Raw genomic sequence first — 14,642 nt, forward strand, 5'->3', positions numbered from 1 at the left:
TAACAACAAAAACAGTGAAAAATACAGTGCCCCAGTGGCACAAAATGTTATCACTGTGTGCCCTCAGTGTGAAAAGTGTTATAGATGTTACAAGGTGGTCTTTCCACAGCATGGCCTGTGGAAAGAAAAATGGGCTGGGGAGTTGGAGGACCTGGGTTCTAATCTCCACTCTGCCACTTGCCTGCTGTGTGACCTTGGACAAGTCACTTCACTAGGCCTCAGTTTTCTCATCTGTAAAATAGGGATTTAGTACCCGTTTGGCTGTGAGCTTGTGTGGGACTGCATCCAACTTACTGTGTTTCTATCCTGGCATTGAATATGTGCTTGACAGATAGTAGTGTGTAAAAAATATTACAATTATTAAGCACTGGTTTTGTCAGTCACACCCACACTAACAAGATCTTACTATAGAAGGGGAGGTAACAATTTTTGAGATCATTAATAAATAAAAAGGCTAAATATTTCCAGAGACCTTGAAAGGCTTGAGTCTGAAATTGGTCAAGTCCATATTGTAACCAAAGTTTCAATGAACATCTTCAGTATTCTGTATGCTTGGTTGTACTTTTGTTTTTGTGGCTCAGTGGAAAGAGCCCAGGCTTTGGAGTCAGAGATTATGGGTTCAAATCCCTTCTCCACCAATTGTCAGCTGTGTGACTTTGGGCAAGTCACTTAACTTCTCTGGGCCTCAGTTACCTCATCTGTAAAATGGGGATTAAGACTGTGAGCCCCCCGTGGGGCAACCTGATAACCTTGTAACCTCCCCAGTGCTTAGAACAGTGCTTTGCACATTATAAGCGCTTAATAAATGCCATCATTACTATTATCAACAGTATTTACTGAGCCTACAGTCTGCAGAGCACTGTACTGCACTTGAGAGAGTATAATAAATGTATAAGTAATGACTACTGTCCTCAAGGAGTTTACAATCCATAGGATTGACAAATATTAACTATTTACAAATAATGGGAGAAAGAGTTTTGGAGAGCATCTGGTCACTGCCTTATCTAGGCAGCAAGTTAGTTCCATTTCAATGATTTCCTTGATTGTCCTGCCACTATTGTTTCATCAAGGAAATGGTTCAAGTTCCTTCCAAGCTGATGGATGCTTTGCTGTTTCCTGTATGTGTTATGCCAGTGTTATCACGGATGTCCGATTCTATTTGTTATTGTAGAAATATGTTCTTCCAATTGGAATAGCTTGTTTTAGCCCATCCTGCCTTCATGTGAAGCAATAATGATTTTTCAGATACCTTGATTCAATAGTAATAATAATTATTATTACAATTGTCATTTATTAAGCACTTACTATATGCCAAGCACTGTACTAAATGCTGGAGTAGGCAAAAGATAATCGTATCAGACACCATTCCTGTCCCAAATGGGGCTCACGGTTTGAATAGAAGGGAATAGGATTTAATCCACATTTTACAGATGAGGAAACTGAGGCACATAAGTCATTTGCCTAAGGTCACATAATAGGCAGTTGGCATAGGTGAGACAAGAACCCGGGTCCTCTGACTCCCAGGCCCACGCTCTTTCCACTAGGCTACACTGGTATTGCATGTTCCAGCAGCCCCAGGAGTTTTTACAGTCTTTTTGTGTGTGCTTTTGATTCCATGTTTTTTAGTCAGTGGTATTTATTGAGCCCCTATTGTATGCAGAGTACTGTACTAAGCACTTGGGTGAGTACAGTAGAGAGCTAGAAGCTCCCTCAATCACTTCACAATCTAGTGGAGATAGAAAATAAAATGATTTACAGATTGGAGGATGAAGGTAATATGTACTTGTTTAATATTTCAACAATAGAAGTGCAATGAGTGGTTAAGAATATACAAATATATAGGAGATGTTGAAGTTCTAATATAGAGGTGGTGAAGTGGTATTGGAGGATGATATAACTTAAGGAGAACAGAGATTCATCAGGAAAAGCATCTTGGAGGATTTCAGAAGGGCTTTGAAGATGGAGAGAGTTGTAGTGTAGTTGATTAAAAGGGGGTGGGAGTTCTAGACTGGGGAAAGTGGGGAAAGAGGTGGGAGAGACAAGAATGAGGCATGAAGAGCAAGTTAGCTTAAGAGGAACAAAGAGCATGAATTAGGGTATAGTGGGAGAAGGGAGTGGATGTATAGGAGGGGGAATGCTGATTGCTTTAAAATCAGCAGCCAGGAGATTCTGCTTGACTTGGAGAGAAAGGAGTATCCATTGAAGGTTATTGGTGGGTGGGCAGGTGTGTGTGTGTGTGTGTGTGTGTGTGTGTAGAATGAGGACAATAATCTAGGCATCAAAGTATTGAAAGGATAGATTGTATGAATGGAGGCCTCTGAGGAGATAAATGGGAATATAAGTACCTGGACCAGCTTGGTCACCGTTCAGATGGAGAGGAAGGGATAGATCCTAGGAATTATGTAGAAGAAAAAATGATAGGATTTAGCCACAGACTGAATATGGAGGTTAGAAGAGTGGGTGAAATCAGGATAATGCCCAAATTGAGGGCTTCAGAGATGGATGGGATGGTGGTATCAACTGTGAAGGGATATTTGGGAAGAAAAAGAGTTCATTTAGTATAAAGTCTGTCCCCCCACTAGATCATATATAACTTGAGGGCTGGGATTGAGACTTCTAACACTACTATACTGTACTCTCCCAAACACTTCATACAGTGCTCTGCACACAGTAAGCACTCAGTAAATACCATCGATAGATTCATAGTTCAGTTTTGAACACATTGAGCTTAAGGTGCCAACAAGAAATATATTTAGAGATGATAATAATAATGGTGGTAGTTAAGCGCTTAATATGTGCCGAACACTGTTCTAAGCAATGGGGAAGATCCAAGGTTAACAGGTTGTCCCACATGGGGCTCACAGTCTTCATCCCCATTTTACAGATGCAGTAACTGAGGCCCAGAAAAGTTAAGTGACTTGCCCAAAGTCACACAGCTGACAAGTGGCAGAGCTGGGATTTGAACCCATGACCACTGACTCCCAAGCCCGGGATCTTTCCACTAAACTATGCTGCTCCTCATCCTGGATGCAGAGATGTCCTGGATGCAGAAATGATGAAAGGTTACAAGAAAAATGAAAGCTCAGGGACAGCAAGATAGAGACATCAATGAAGAGATGGTCGTTGAAGCCATGGGAGTTGAGCTAACAAATGAGTGAAAGATATGCAAAGATATGAAGTGAGAGGCAGCAGTAGAGCCAATAGAAGAGAGTAAGAATAAACAGAACAGGACTGCGAGCCCCTCCCTAGACTGTAAGCTCTTCTTGGCCAGTAATATGTCTACTAACTCTATTATTTTATGCTCCCTTGTGCTTCAAGTACAGAGTTGGTACACAGGTTCCCTGCCCACAGTGAGCTTAGAGTCTAGAGGGGGAAACAGACATTAATTATAAATATTTTATAATCCATACCTTATTATAATCTATATATATATATATATATATATGTTCATAAGTGCTATGGGGTTTCGTCTTATGCTGACGAGTCGTCTCTGAACCATAGAGAGTCCATGGACACATGTCTCCAAGAATGCCCCACCTCCATTTGCAATCATTCTGTTAGTATATCCATAGAGTTTTCTTGGTAAAAATACAGAAGTGGTTTACCATTGTTGTCTTCAGTGCAGTAAACTTGAGTCCACCCTTGACTCTTTCCCATGCTGCTGCTGCCCAGCACAGGTGTAAATTTTGATTTGTAGCAGCTTGCCTTCCACTAGCTAGCCACTGCCCAATCTAGGAATGGAATGGGTGTACCTCTGCTTGACTCTCCCTCCCTGAGCCCAGATTGGTAGAGTACTGGAAACTCTCCAGATGTGATCCTGAGAGGGGACGGTAGAGTAAGCATTCAATAAGTACTACTGACTTACTAACTGATTGTTTCCTGGAGAAGGAAACTGGTCCACAGTTTCAAAGGCAGCCAAAAGGTCAAAGATCAGATTAGAGTCAGAAGAGACTTGTTTATTCAGTCTGTGACCCCTCAGGCATTGGAGGGATACTGTAGCTGTGAATATTTAGAAGTGATATCATACAATCAATCCTCAGTGGGCAGAGGATTTGATATTGAGATTTCTGCCTCCTCCCTAATCCTTGTGGGCAGGGAATGTGTCTATTAACTGTTACATTAAAAATAATAATAATAATTGTGGTATTAATTGCTTACTATGTTCCAAGCATACTATTAAGCAATGGGGTCAAAAAAAGATAATCAGGTCCCATGAGGTGCTCACAGTGTGAGTTGGAGGGAGGACAGGTATTGAATCCCCATTTGGCAGATGAGGGAACTCGGACATGGAAAAGTTAAGTCACTTGCCCAGGGTCATATAGCAAAGGTAGAATTATTGCACTTTCCTCAGTGTTGAATTTCAGTGCTCTGCACTCAGTATGTGCTCAATAAGTATGATTGATTTATTTCATCTGGCAGCCACTTTTGAGGCCCCATGAAAGATACCCTCACTACATTTTCCAGAGTGGAAACTGGGGGATACAAAAGTAGGGGATCTTCCACAGCTGATTTTGAGTGTGCAGGATAAAAGTTTCTTGGAACTTGATGAATAAAGACAGTCCTAGGACTAACTTGGGGAATAAATGAGGAACCTTCAAGGTTTCTGGTTGTAGCAATTTCACTCATGTTTCCTGTCAGCCAAAATTGACCTCTGGCTTATCTGCTTTGTACTTTGACAACTTGGGAATATAATTCAATAAAACATTACACTAACCCTCCTGAGTCTTCAGATATTAGATTGGTGGATAGCATCCAGGAAAACCCTATATGGAGACCTAACAGGTTTTCCTTCTGAAATTTGAAATATAACTACAATTGCCACTACTGTTGATTTTTGGCAGTAATCACCCCCCAAAATATCTTGCATGCAGTGAATAGTGTGTAGCAGGATATGAGATCATATTTGAAGGAGAGAGCTGATAGCCTCCAGGTGAATAGGTATCTTTTATTTTACATAAGAAGGCATGAGTACTCTACCAGATGCTTAGTTCAATGCTCAGCACACATTAAACATTCAATGAATGTCATTGATTCAGTGATGATGCCGCTCAGTGTATGTGGGTGAATGTGTGTATCTAGATGCCTTTAGTGTTGGAACTCCCAGACACTCTCTGATCTGTTCTACCTTGGATCTCAAGATTCAGGTTAGACTGATTTTTGCAGACTGTGAGCCCCATGTGGGATACAGATTATGTCCTATCTTGTACCTCAGCACTTAGTACAATGCTTTGCACATAGAAAATGCTTAAATATCCCAATTATTATTGATAAGAAGAGGCATTAGCAATGTTTGCTTTTCAGCACTTTCAAATAAAAGTGAGAAATATAGAAGCTGTGTGGCCTATTGGATAGAGTACAGGCCTGGGAGTAAGAAGGAACTGGCTTCTTATTCTGGCTTTGCCACATTTTTTGTTTTAATGCTATTTGTTAAGTACTTAACTATGTACCAAGCACTGTTCTAAGCACTGGGGTAGATACAAGGTTGGACACACTCCATTTCCCATATGGCGTTCACAGTCTTAATTCCCATTTTACAGACTAGGTAACTAAGGCATAGAGATGTTAAGTGACTTGCTCAAGGTCACATAGCGGACAAGTGCAGAGCCGAGACTAGAATCCAAGTCCTGACTACAAGGCTTGTGCTTTATCCACCAGGAAACACTAGACACACTTCTCTACTATTTGACCTTAGGCAAGTCACCAACTTCTCTGTGCCTCAATTGTCTCATCTATAAAATGGGGATGAAAACTGTGAGCACTGTGTGGGACATGGATTGTGTCCAACCTAGTATAGATCTTGAATCTAGTGGTTGGTACAAGTCCTGACACATAATAAATGCTAGACTGTAAACTCACTGAGGACAGAGAACAAGTCTTTTCCAACTCTATTATACTGTATTCTCCCAAGATCTTAGCACAGTGCTTTGCACACAGTAAGCACTCAATAAATACAATTGATTGAACAAAAATGTTTAAAAAGGCATTAGTAGTTGATAATGATATTTAAGTGCTTACTATGTGTCAAGCACTGTTCTAAGTGCTGGTGTAGGTACAAGCTAATCAGTTTGGACACAGTCCCTGTCCCACATGGGGCTCACAGTTTTAATACCCATTTTACAGATGAGGTAATGGAGGCACAGAGAAGTTAAGTGACTGGTCCAAAGACACACAGCAGACAAGAAGCAGCAACCCCAAATTCTGTGCCAGAGGGAGAATAAGAGCATAAGAAATGTTATTACTGGCTCAGCCCAATGGACCAAATAGCCCCTGTGTCTGAGAATACCAGTAGGATGCTTGAGTGAAGCATGAGTGTCATCTTCTTAAGCATCCCACACCCATCAGTTTATCGAAATCTGTCTTGTGCAAGACAAAACTATGTCGACACAACTTTGGTGTCAATTTCCATATGCTTGCCCATCTTTCTGTCGAGTTGTTTCCTTGTGTATATTTTGAACCTACCTGCTTCAATTGATGCCCCTTCATTTTGCAGGGTTTAGTGAGCCACAATCATATTCCTTCTTAGCCTTCACTTTTCTAAACTGAAAAATCATCATATTTTCAGTCTGTCCTTATATGAAAGTTCCTTCTTCCACTGATCATTGTGGTTTCCTTTCTTTATATAATCTCCAAACATTCATTGGACCATAGGGCCTCTGACTTCTGGTTAATGCCTATTTCTCATGCTGCCACCCTGAACTTCCTACATAAATCTGTCCTTCGTAGTCTGCCTCTATCTGATTTCATTTGGGAAGCTCCAGCGGTTACTCCCTAAGGGACCCTGTAACAGCAGCTGTATAGGCACAGAAGCAGCGTTGCATAGTGGATAGAGTTCAGGCCTTGGAGTCACAAGGTCATGGGTTCTAATTCTAGCTCCACCTCTTGTCTGCTGTGTGACCTTGAGCAAGTCACTTCATGTCTCTGTGCCTGTTACCTCAGCTGTGAAATGGGGATTGAGACTGTGAGCCCCATGTGGAACAGGGGCTGTGTCCAACCTGATTTGCTTGCATCCACCACATTGCTTAGTTCAGTGCCTGGCTCCTAATAATAATAATGCTAAAGATGGTATTTTTTAAGTGCTTACTATGTGCCAAGCACTGTTCTAAGCACTGAGGGGTATACAAGGTAATCAGATTGTCCCGCATGAGGCTTACAGTCTTAATCCCCATTTAACAGATGAGGTAACAGGCCCAGAGAAGTGAAGTGACTTGCTCAAAGTCACACAGCTGACAAGTAGCGGAGCCGGGATTAGAACCCACCACCTCTGACTCCCAAGCCCAGGCTCTTACCACTGACCCATGTTGTTGAATACCACAATTATTATTATTATTATTATTAGTAGTAGTAGTAGTAGTAGTAGGATTAGTATTATTATCATGATTATTATGTGTTGATTCAACTCTCCATCAATCATATGTATAAAACACTTGGAAAAATAGAATGCAATAGAGTTAGTGCAAGATTGCTGCCCACAGAGAGATTACAGTCTGTAGGTGAGGGGAGAAGGAGGCAGACATTAAAATAAATTACAGATAAGGAATGTAACGGAGTATAAGGATGTGTATATAACTGCAGTGGGGCTGGGGTTTGTACTGAAGTGCTTAAGGGGTAATCACCCCATCCCCGTCACACAGGCTACCCCATAGATTGTTTTGAAGACAAACGGACATTGCCAAAGCCTCTTAAAGATAACATCAGTTTTAACTGAAATATTGCATTTCATGATTAGAATCTACACTACCTATGGAATTATTCATAGTCTTGTTATGTGCTCTCCATTGCTTCAAAGTCGAAGGATAAACTGGCTTTGCTGTGGAAGCACACCACTCAAGAAGAAAAAAGTTACTGTAAACATACTTAGCAGTTTTTTTCTTTACTATGAGTAAAAGGAGCATTACATAGACAAGCATACATACACACACACTGATCTCATGCAGTGGAACATGCCAGTGGTATGCCACAGAGATAACATTTTCATTTCCCTTGTCCCAGGAAAAATGATGTAAGCCTATTATTACACTGTGTTTTATTTTCTTGCTAATTATTGTGCACAGGGATTGATCCTGTTTATGGAAGCCACCGACAATCTGAGGATTTCTATTGGTAAACATATTAAATTGACATAATAGTCTCTTGTTTTTATTCCCCCCCCCAAATAGTTTGGGAAATTAAACTGTTATGGCTTTTGGATGTTGGACTGACACTTTGGTCATATTTTGTCTGAATAAATGCACCCTTCTGCATCTTAGGATACAATTTCAAAGATCATCAGTGGCTTCTGGGAAGTAAGTAAGAGGGGCATGCTGAAAATTAGTTCTAATAGCAGAAATGTTGAAAGGGTGCAATGTATTTAAGCCTTGGTCTCCTACTGTTGTGAAACTGTCCATGCAGTTGCTTTTTAGAGAGAAATATGCATGTGGAATGTTGTTGATACAGAGAAGATTATGCAAACTATGTTGACTGAACTACACATCCAAGTTCACAGTGAACTATTTATTACTTCAATTTCCTAACCAGGTCTCTGTTTTAATTAAGAAAAGAATACAGTTCCATTAGCAGGTAATGGACAAGACACCTTTCTCCCAAAGGTGAGAGTAATAAAAACTTGTCATTTGTTTGGAAATAAGCTAAAAAAAAAAAAAGGTTGGGTTTTTTTTGTTGTTATTGTTGTTCCCCTCTTCACACAAATGATACTATCACCACTCCACTGACTGATGGCTGGAAATGCATTTTTGAATGAGGAGAAAGATCCCTCAACTTAATCTCTAGAGCTCATTCAGTGTGGTGAATGCAGAAAGCAAACCATTGAATATCAACTTTCTCACATCTTGTCTTTATAAAAACAGACCTTTTAATGCTTCATTCCTATGCCCAAGCCATGGCCCCTTCCTCTTTCTGAAGTTGTTTCCACACTAGAGAATGTTGACAGGAGAGTCTAGGGGTGAGGGGCTTTCAAACCAGATACCATCTTAAAGTTGAAAGAGCCATTTGTTCTTTCAATTGCCCCTTCTGATTGCTTGGGCTGTTTCTGGTTTCCCATTTTAGGGTTACCCATAGGAAAGGAGCTTTTTTAACTGACTTTCCACCTCTTCTGGCTAAAAATGTGTCGTCTTAAGATGACAAGTTGGGAAAGCAGGCATATCCTAAACAGATCTTTTCTCTTAATATACTCTTCCTTTGAGACTTTGTGGCCAAAGAAATTCAAAACATAAGCCAGCCCACTCAGAAAAATGACTAAAATATTTTTCTGTTTGCTTGAATTCCATACCAAGGATGCAAGGCCATGGTTGACCCATTTCCGCACCACTTCTTGTGGTAATTCAGCAATATCTATTAATCATAGGATGTGACAGAGCATGAGATGTAACCGCAATAATCATTTAAAGAATGTGGGTTGATGCTTGGTGTGTACAGTTCTGGCCACAGGGACTGTGAATATACATTATAAGAAGTGAGGCTACATGCTAAAATTAGAATAACTGCCAACATTTGTATGGCAAACATACAATTCTGAAAACAGAAAGTAAAAGAGACAATCAGTGTATTTCCCAGATTCTACAATTAGGTCTTCTCTATGATATCCAGTTAGACATGCCATGGAAGCAGCGTGACCTAGAGGATAGAGCACAGGCCTGGGAATCAGAGGAACCTGGATTCTAAAACCTGGCTCTGCCACTTCTCTGCTGTGTAACCTTGGGCAAGTCATTTCACTAGTCTGTGCCTCAGTTACCTCAGCTGTAAAATGGGGATTGTGAGTATGAGCCTCAGGTGGAATAGGGACTGTGTTTAACTTGATTACCTTGTATCTACCCCAGTGCTTAGAACAGTGCTTGAAACTCAATAAGTACTTAACAAATGCCATTCTCATTAATATAAGCTTTTGTATCTATAGATCACATAATTAATATTATTAATTATTAGCATTATTACTTTTTGTTCCTACTCCATTTGAATTTTCTACACAGCAAGCATCTGAAGTCTGGGGCTACATGATAGAACAGATGCTAAAAGTCAGGCCCTGTGTGATCTAAAAGACCATTCTCAGGGCTTCCCTTTTAGTACTGCATGTGACCAGAATAGCCCAGTGCTGATCCTTCATGTTTTCTCAGAGGCACCCATGGTTGCTAAGGGAAACTAATATGTCCTCTCTTTATGTACTTGCATCAAGTCTCTAAACTGTAAACATGTTACGGGCAGGGAATGTTCCTGCTAATCCTGTTGTTTTGTACCCCCCTAATTAGTACAGTGCTCTCCACATAGCGCTCAGTAAATACTATCAATGGATTGTTGCCCTGATGCTAGTGTTCTACCCCATTTTAGACAGGTGTTTCCTCAACAAGTAGAGATGAGAGTAGAAAAAAACTGTGGCTAAATTGCAAACTTATTCTCCATCCATTGCTAAGAGGTGGTTGGGTATCGACCACACATGTATCTTTCTCTCCCAAGCATTAGAACAGTTCTCTGCACTTAGTAAGTGTTCAATAAATACCATTGATTTATTAATCACCTAAAGCAACCTCTGCCGGTACTGAACCTCCCAACTGCATCTACCATCTCTTACTGACACTTTGCATGAATACATTACAGGAAAGAATTGCTTTCCAAGAAACTTTCTCAATATAGCTGTGGCCTAGTGGAAAAAGTACAGGCCTGGGAGTCAGGGCAAGTCACTTAACTTCTCTGTGCCTCAGTTACCTCACCTGTAAAATGGGGATTAAAACTGTGAGCCCCCTGTGGGACAACCTGATCACCTTGTACCTCCCCAGTGCTTAGAACAGTGCTTTGTACATAGTAAGCACTTAACAAATACCATCATTATTATTATCTGGATCTGCATTCTATTCCTGCCTCTGTAACTTGTCTGCTGTATAGACCTGGGCAATTCACTTAATTTCTCTGGGCACCAGTATCCTCATCTGTAAAGTGGGGATTTAAATAACTCCTCTCCCTCATATTTAGACTGTTAGCCCCATGTGGGGCAGGGACTATGTCTGAACTGATTACCATAATAAGCACATAACAAGTACCACAATTATTATTATTTATGGCACTTGAGAAATCTATGAACCACTTCAGGAATGATGTAGGTCTTTTCCAAACTGGTAACCTTGGAGAGGAGAGAAATACATCCAAATTTACTTGACATCTGGTAGACATTAGGGGACAAGAAATAAGCTGTGGAGGGGCTATGTATGAGAAGGTGACAGTAAAGTGAAGTGACAATGAATGGAAGTTTAAGGAAAGTGGAACTTGTTTATAAATGTTTTGGAGTCACTTCAATTTTTAAATGGCTCAAGGTTTTGGCAAACAGAGTCTGAAGGATTACAATATTGTCTGGACATTTAAATATCCATCTACTCCATTGCATGTTGTGTGGGGTGTGAGGGTTTTTAGGTGTTTGGAGTTTTTAGAGTTCTACAGGGATTGCATAACAAAATAATTACCCACTCCCCTCAGGAGTGAAAATGAGAAGAAACTGCAAGGAATTCAAACTGCGAAGATGGGCTTGGGAGGCAGAAGAACCTGGGTTCTAATCGCAGATCTGCAACTTGCGTGGTGTGTGACCTTGGGCAGGTTACTTCACTTCTTTGTGCCTCAGTTACCTCATGTGTACAATGGGGATTGACTGGGAGCCCCATGTGGGAAAGGGAATGTGTCTAACCTGATTACCTTGTGTTTACTCCAGCATTCAGAACAGTGCTTGACTCATTTGTTCAGTACTTACTATACCATTTAAAAAAAGGCCAAGGAAAGCAAGTAGTAATCTATGGAAACTGAGTCAAGGCCTTAGCAATCAACAAATAGCACTGAACACTTTGGGGCAGGGTGGCTACTGATGGACCTTACAAATTATATTGTAAAGCCCCATTAGAATGTAACCCCATTATGTGCAGGGATTATGTCTACCAACACTTTTGCATTGTACTCTCACAAGAGTTTAGTACAGCACTCTGCACACAGTGATCACTCAGTACATCACCAAGGGTATTTAATGATGATAATAGTAACTGTAGTATTTAAATGCTTACTATGTACCAGGCATGGTACTAAGACCTGGGGTAGATACAAGCAAATTGGGTTGGTTACAGTCCGTGTCCCACATTGGGAAAACAGTGTTAATCCCCATTTTACAAATGAAGGAAGTGAGGCACAGAGAAATGGAGGCACTTTCCCAAGGTCATGGAGTAGACAAGTGGTGGAACCAGGATTAGAACCCAGGTCCTTCTGACTTCGAGGTCTGGGCTCTGTCTACTAGGCCCTAAGTGCAGAGCACATATTAAGCTTTTTGTAAAACATAGTACAGTACAGTAGGTAGACACAATCTCTGCCTGCAACAAGATTACAGTCTAGAGGTACCGGAATTGATTGGTAAGTTTATAGAAGCAAGCCCAAATTCAGGCAGTCTTAGAGTGTTTCTCAAGAGTGACACCTGACCTTCCTCTGCTCACTTTCTCCAGGGCTGTTTTATTCCCCTCTCCGATCCATACAAATTCTAGCTCCATGTAAGAGTATTCAAACCCACCAGCAGGCATCATGGTGGAGGGTAGTTTAGTGCTTAAATTTTTTAAACCACATGTAAAAGTATCCTGTTGTGTATCAGTGCAGCACAGGGGATGGTTCAGGAGCAAACTGGCCTGTATGAACTAGGACAAATCAAAAGTAACCTTACTTGGGAGACTACAATAGAGGCAAAAGAAATGACCCCTGCCCTCAAGAAGCTGACAATCTAATAGTGGAGGTATAAACAAAATTATTTACAGATAGTAGATAAAGATAATAGAAAGGGGGCTATGTGAATTAATAAACGATAAACTAGAAGTAGAAGACTTCCTTGTTGTAAAGTCCAGTGTTCTCTGTCATTTGTATGCTCCCAGACACTTTGTGCAGGGTTCTGCAAACAGTATGTTTTCAATAAATACCATTGATTGAGAACACTTTTCATTCATTCAATCGTATTTATTGAGCACTTACTATGTGCAGAGCACTGTACTAATCACTTGGGAAGTACAAGTCGGCAACATTTAGGGACAGTCCCTACCCAACAACAGGCTCACAGTCTTGATAGCCTAATGTCACTATGAATAGCCTATTATCCCTGTCCCTTGAAAAAGTGACATGTTCATATTTGACTGAGATCACTCTCCTCAAAGCCTTAAGAAAATCACGTTTCCACCAAGAAGCCTTACCCGACTAAGCCCTCAAGTTATCTTCTCTAACTCCCTTCTGAGTTGCCCTTCCACTTGGATTTGCATCCTTTATTCATCCCCCACCTCAACCCTACAGCACTTATGTACATATATCCATAACTTATTTATCTATATTACTCTGTCTCCCCCCTCTAGACAGTAAGCTCCTTGTGGGCAGGGAATGTGTCTACCAGGTCTGTTATATTGTACTCTCCCAAGAACTTAGTACAGTGTTCTGAATGCAGCAAGTATGCAATACATATGATTGAAAGGTAGAATGGTAGTTTAGAATGCTGATCACCTTTATTTCACTAAGCTGCTTATGTCTGTGAGATAGGGGAAAAGGAGCAATGCATGGTTTTGTATTCTCCCAGGCTCCTCTGGAGAGAGTTTAACCCTGATAATAGGTTAAGCTCTCTCTTGGTTAGTCTAGGGGAAATTTCTAGGCCTGAAGAGAGAAGCAGCGTGGCTCAGTGGAAAGAGCCCGGGCTTGGGAGTCAGAAGGTCATGGATTTGAATCCCGGCTCCACCACTTGTCTGCCGTGTGACTTTGGGCAAGTCATTTCACTTCTCTGGGCCTCAGTTCCCTCATCTGGAAAATGGGGATGAAGACTGTGAACCCCATGTGGGACAACTTCATTACCCTGTATTCACCCCCCAGTGCTTAGAACAGTGCTTGGTACATAGTAAGCACTTAACAAATGCCATCATCATTATTATTATTAAGCATTCAACATGATATAAAAGTTTACTATCAACTTAATTCTGTTCAACTGAAGAAAAATTTGATAGCAGATAAAATACCTATTTGCAACATCCTGAAAATCATACTTAATGTTGGTCCAAAATATTCTTAAAATGAACAGGCTCATTGTATTAAATCTGAAAATATGTAATTCCATCACTTCTGGGGAAAACATGCAATTCGACTTCATATTGAAAATGTTGGGTATTTGCTTATTTTGGGTGGAGGAGAAATGTTTGTCCATTGATTCTTTTAGGAGAAGAGGTCAGCCATCTCATTTATTTGGAATAGCATGAAGGGAAATAAATCTCCATTTCCATGCATATTAGTTCAGTCTGGGTTAATTTTAAGCCTCTACATTACTCACACTGACCCAAATACTTCCTCATAACCAAACCATAACTCCCTGGTTCCTGTGGAAGCTGACTCTTTCAGAGCTCCATTGTTTTTGTGAGGCTGGCATCCCTCTGCTTATGTATTAACTGTATTCCTAGAGAGCTGTTCGTACAACAAAACTCCACATCAAGCCATTTCCCATTGATATTATACTGAGCCATGTGTTTCCCAAGTTCTATTGGGCAAAGTTGTCTTATTAAGAAGGGACACTGATGCTGTTTGTTGTAGAAGAAGAAATAATAGCTCTGGGAGCAGAGCTCCTCCCCCTCCCCATCCCCCCGCCTTACCTCCTTCCCCTCCCCACAGCACCTGCATAT

At 40.8% G+C, this 14,642-nt stretch overlaps 1 protein-coding gene and 1 non-coding gene across 2 annotated transcripts in view; one reads left to right on the plus strand and one right to left on the minus strand.

Annotated features, from left to right (window-relative positions):
• ANGPT1 (angiopoietin 1) overlaps nt 1–14,642 on the plus strand; it is a 265,372-nt gene that overhangs the window by 26,900 nt on the left and 223,830 nt on the right. The window lies entirely within an intron of this gene.
• On the minus strand, nt 3,690–3,827 carry LOC119927487. The gene has a single exon (XR_005450484.1). It is a non-coding gene; the product is annotated as a small nucleolar RNA SNORA7 (small nucleolar RNA).

Source organism: Tachyglossus aculeatus, chromosome 4 (genome assembly GCF_015852505.1).
Source record: "Tachyglossus aculeatus isolate mTacAcu1 chromosome 4, mTacAcu1.pri, whole genome shotgun sequence".
NCBI lineage: Eukaryota > Metazoa > Chordata > Mammalia > Monotremata > Tachyglossidae > Tachyglossus > Tachyglossus aculeatus.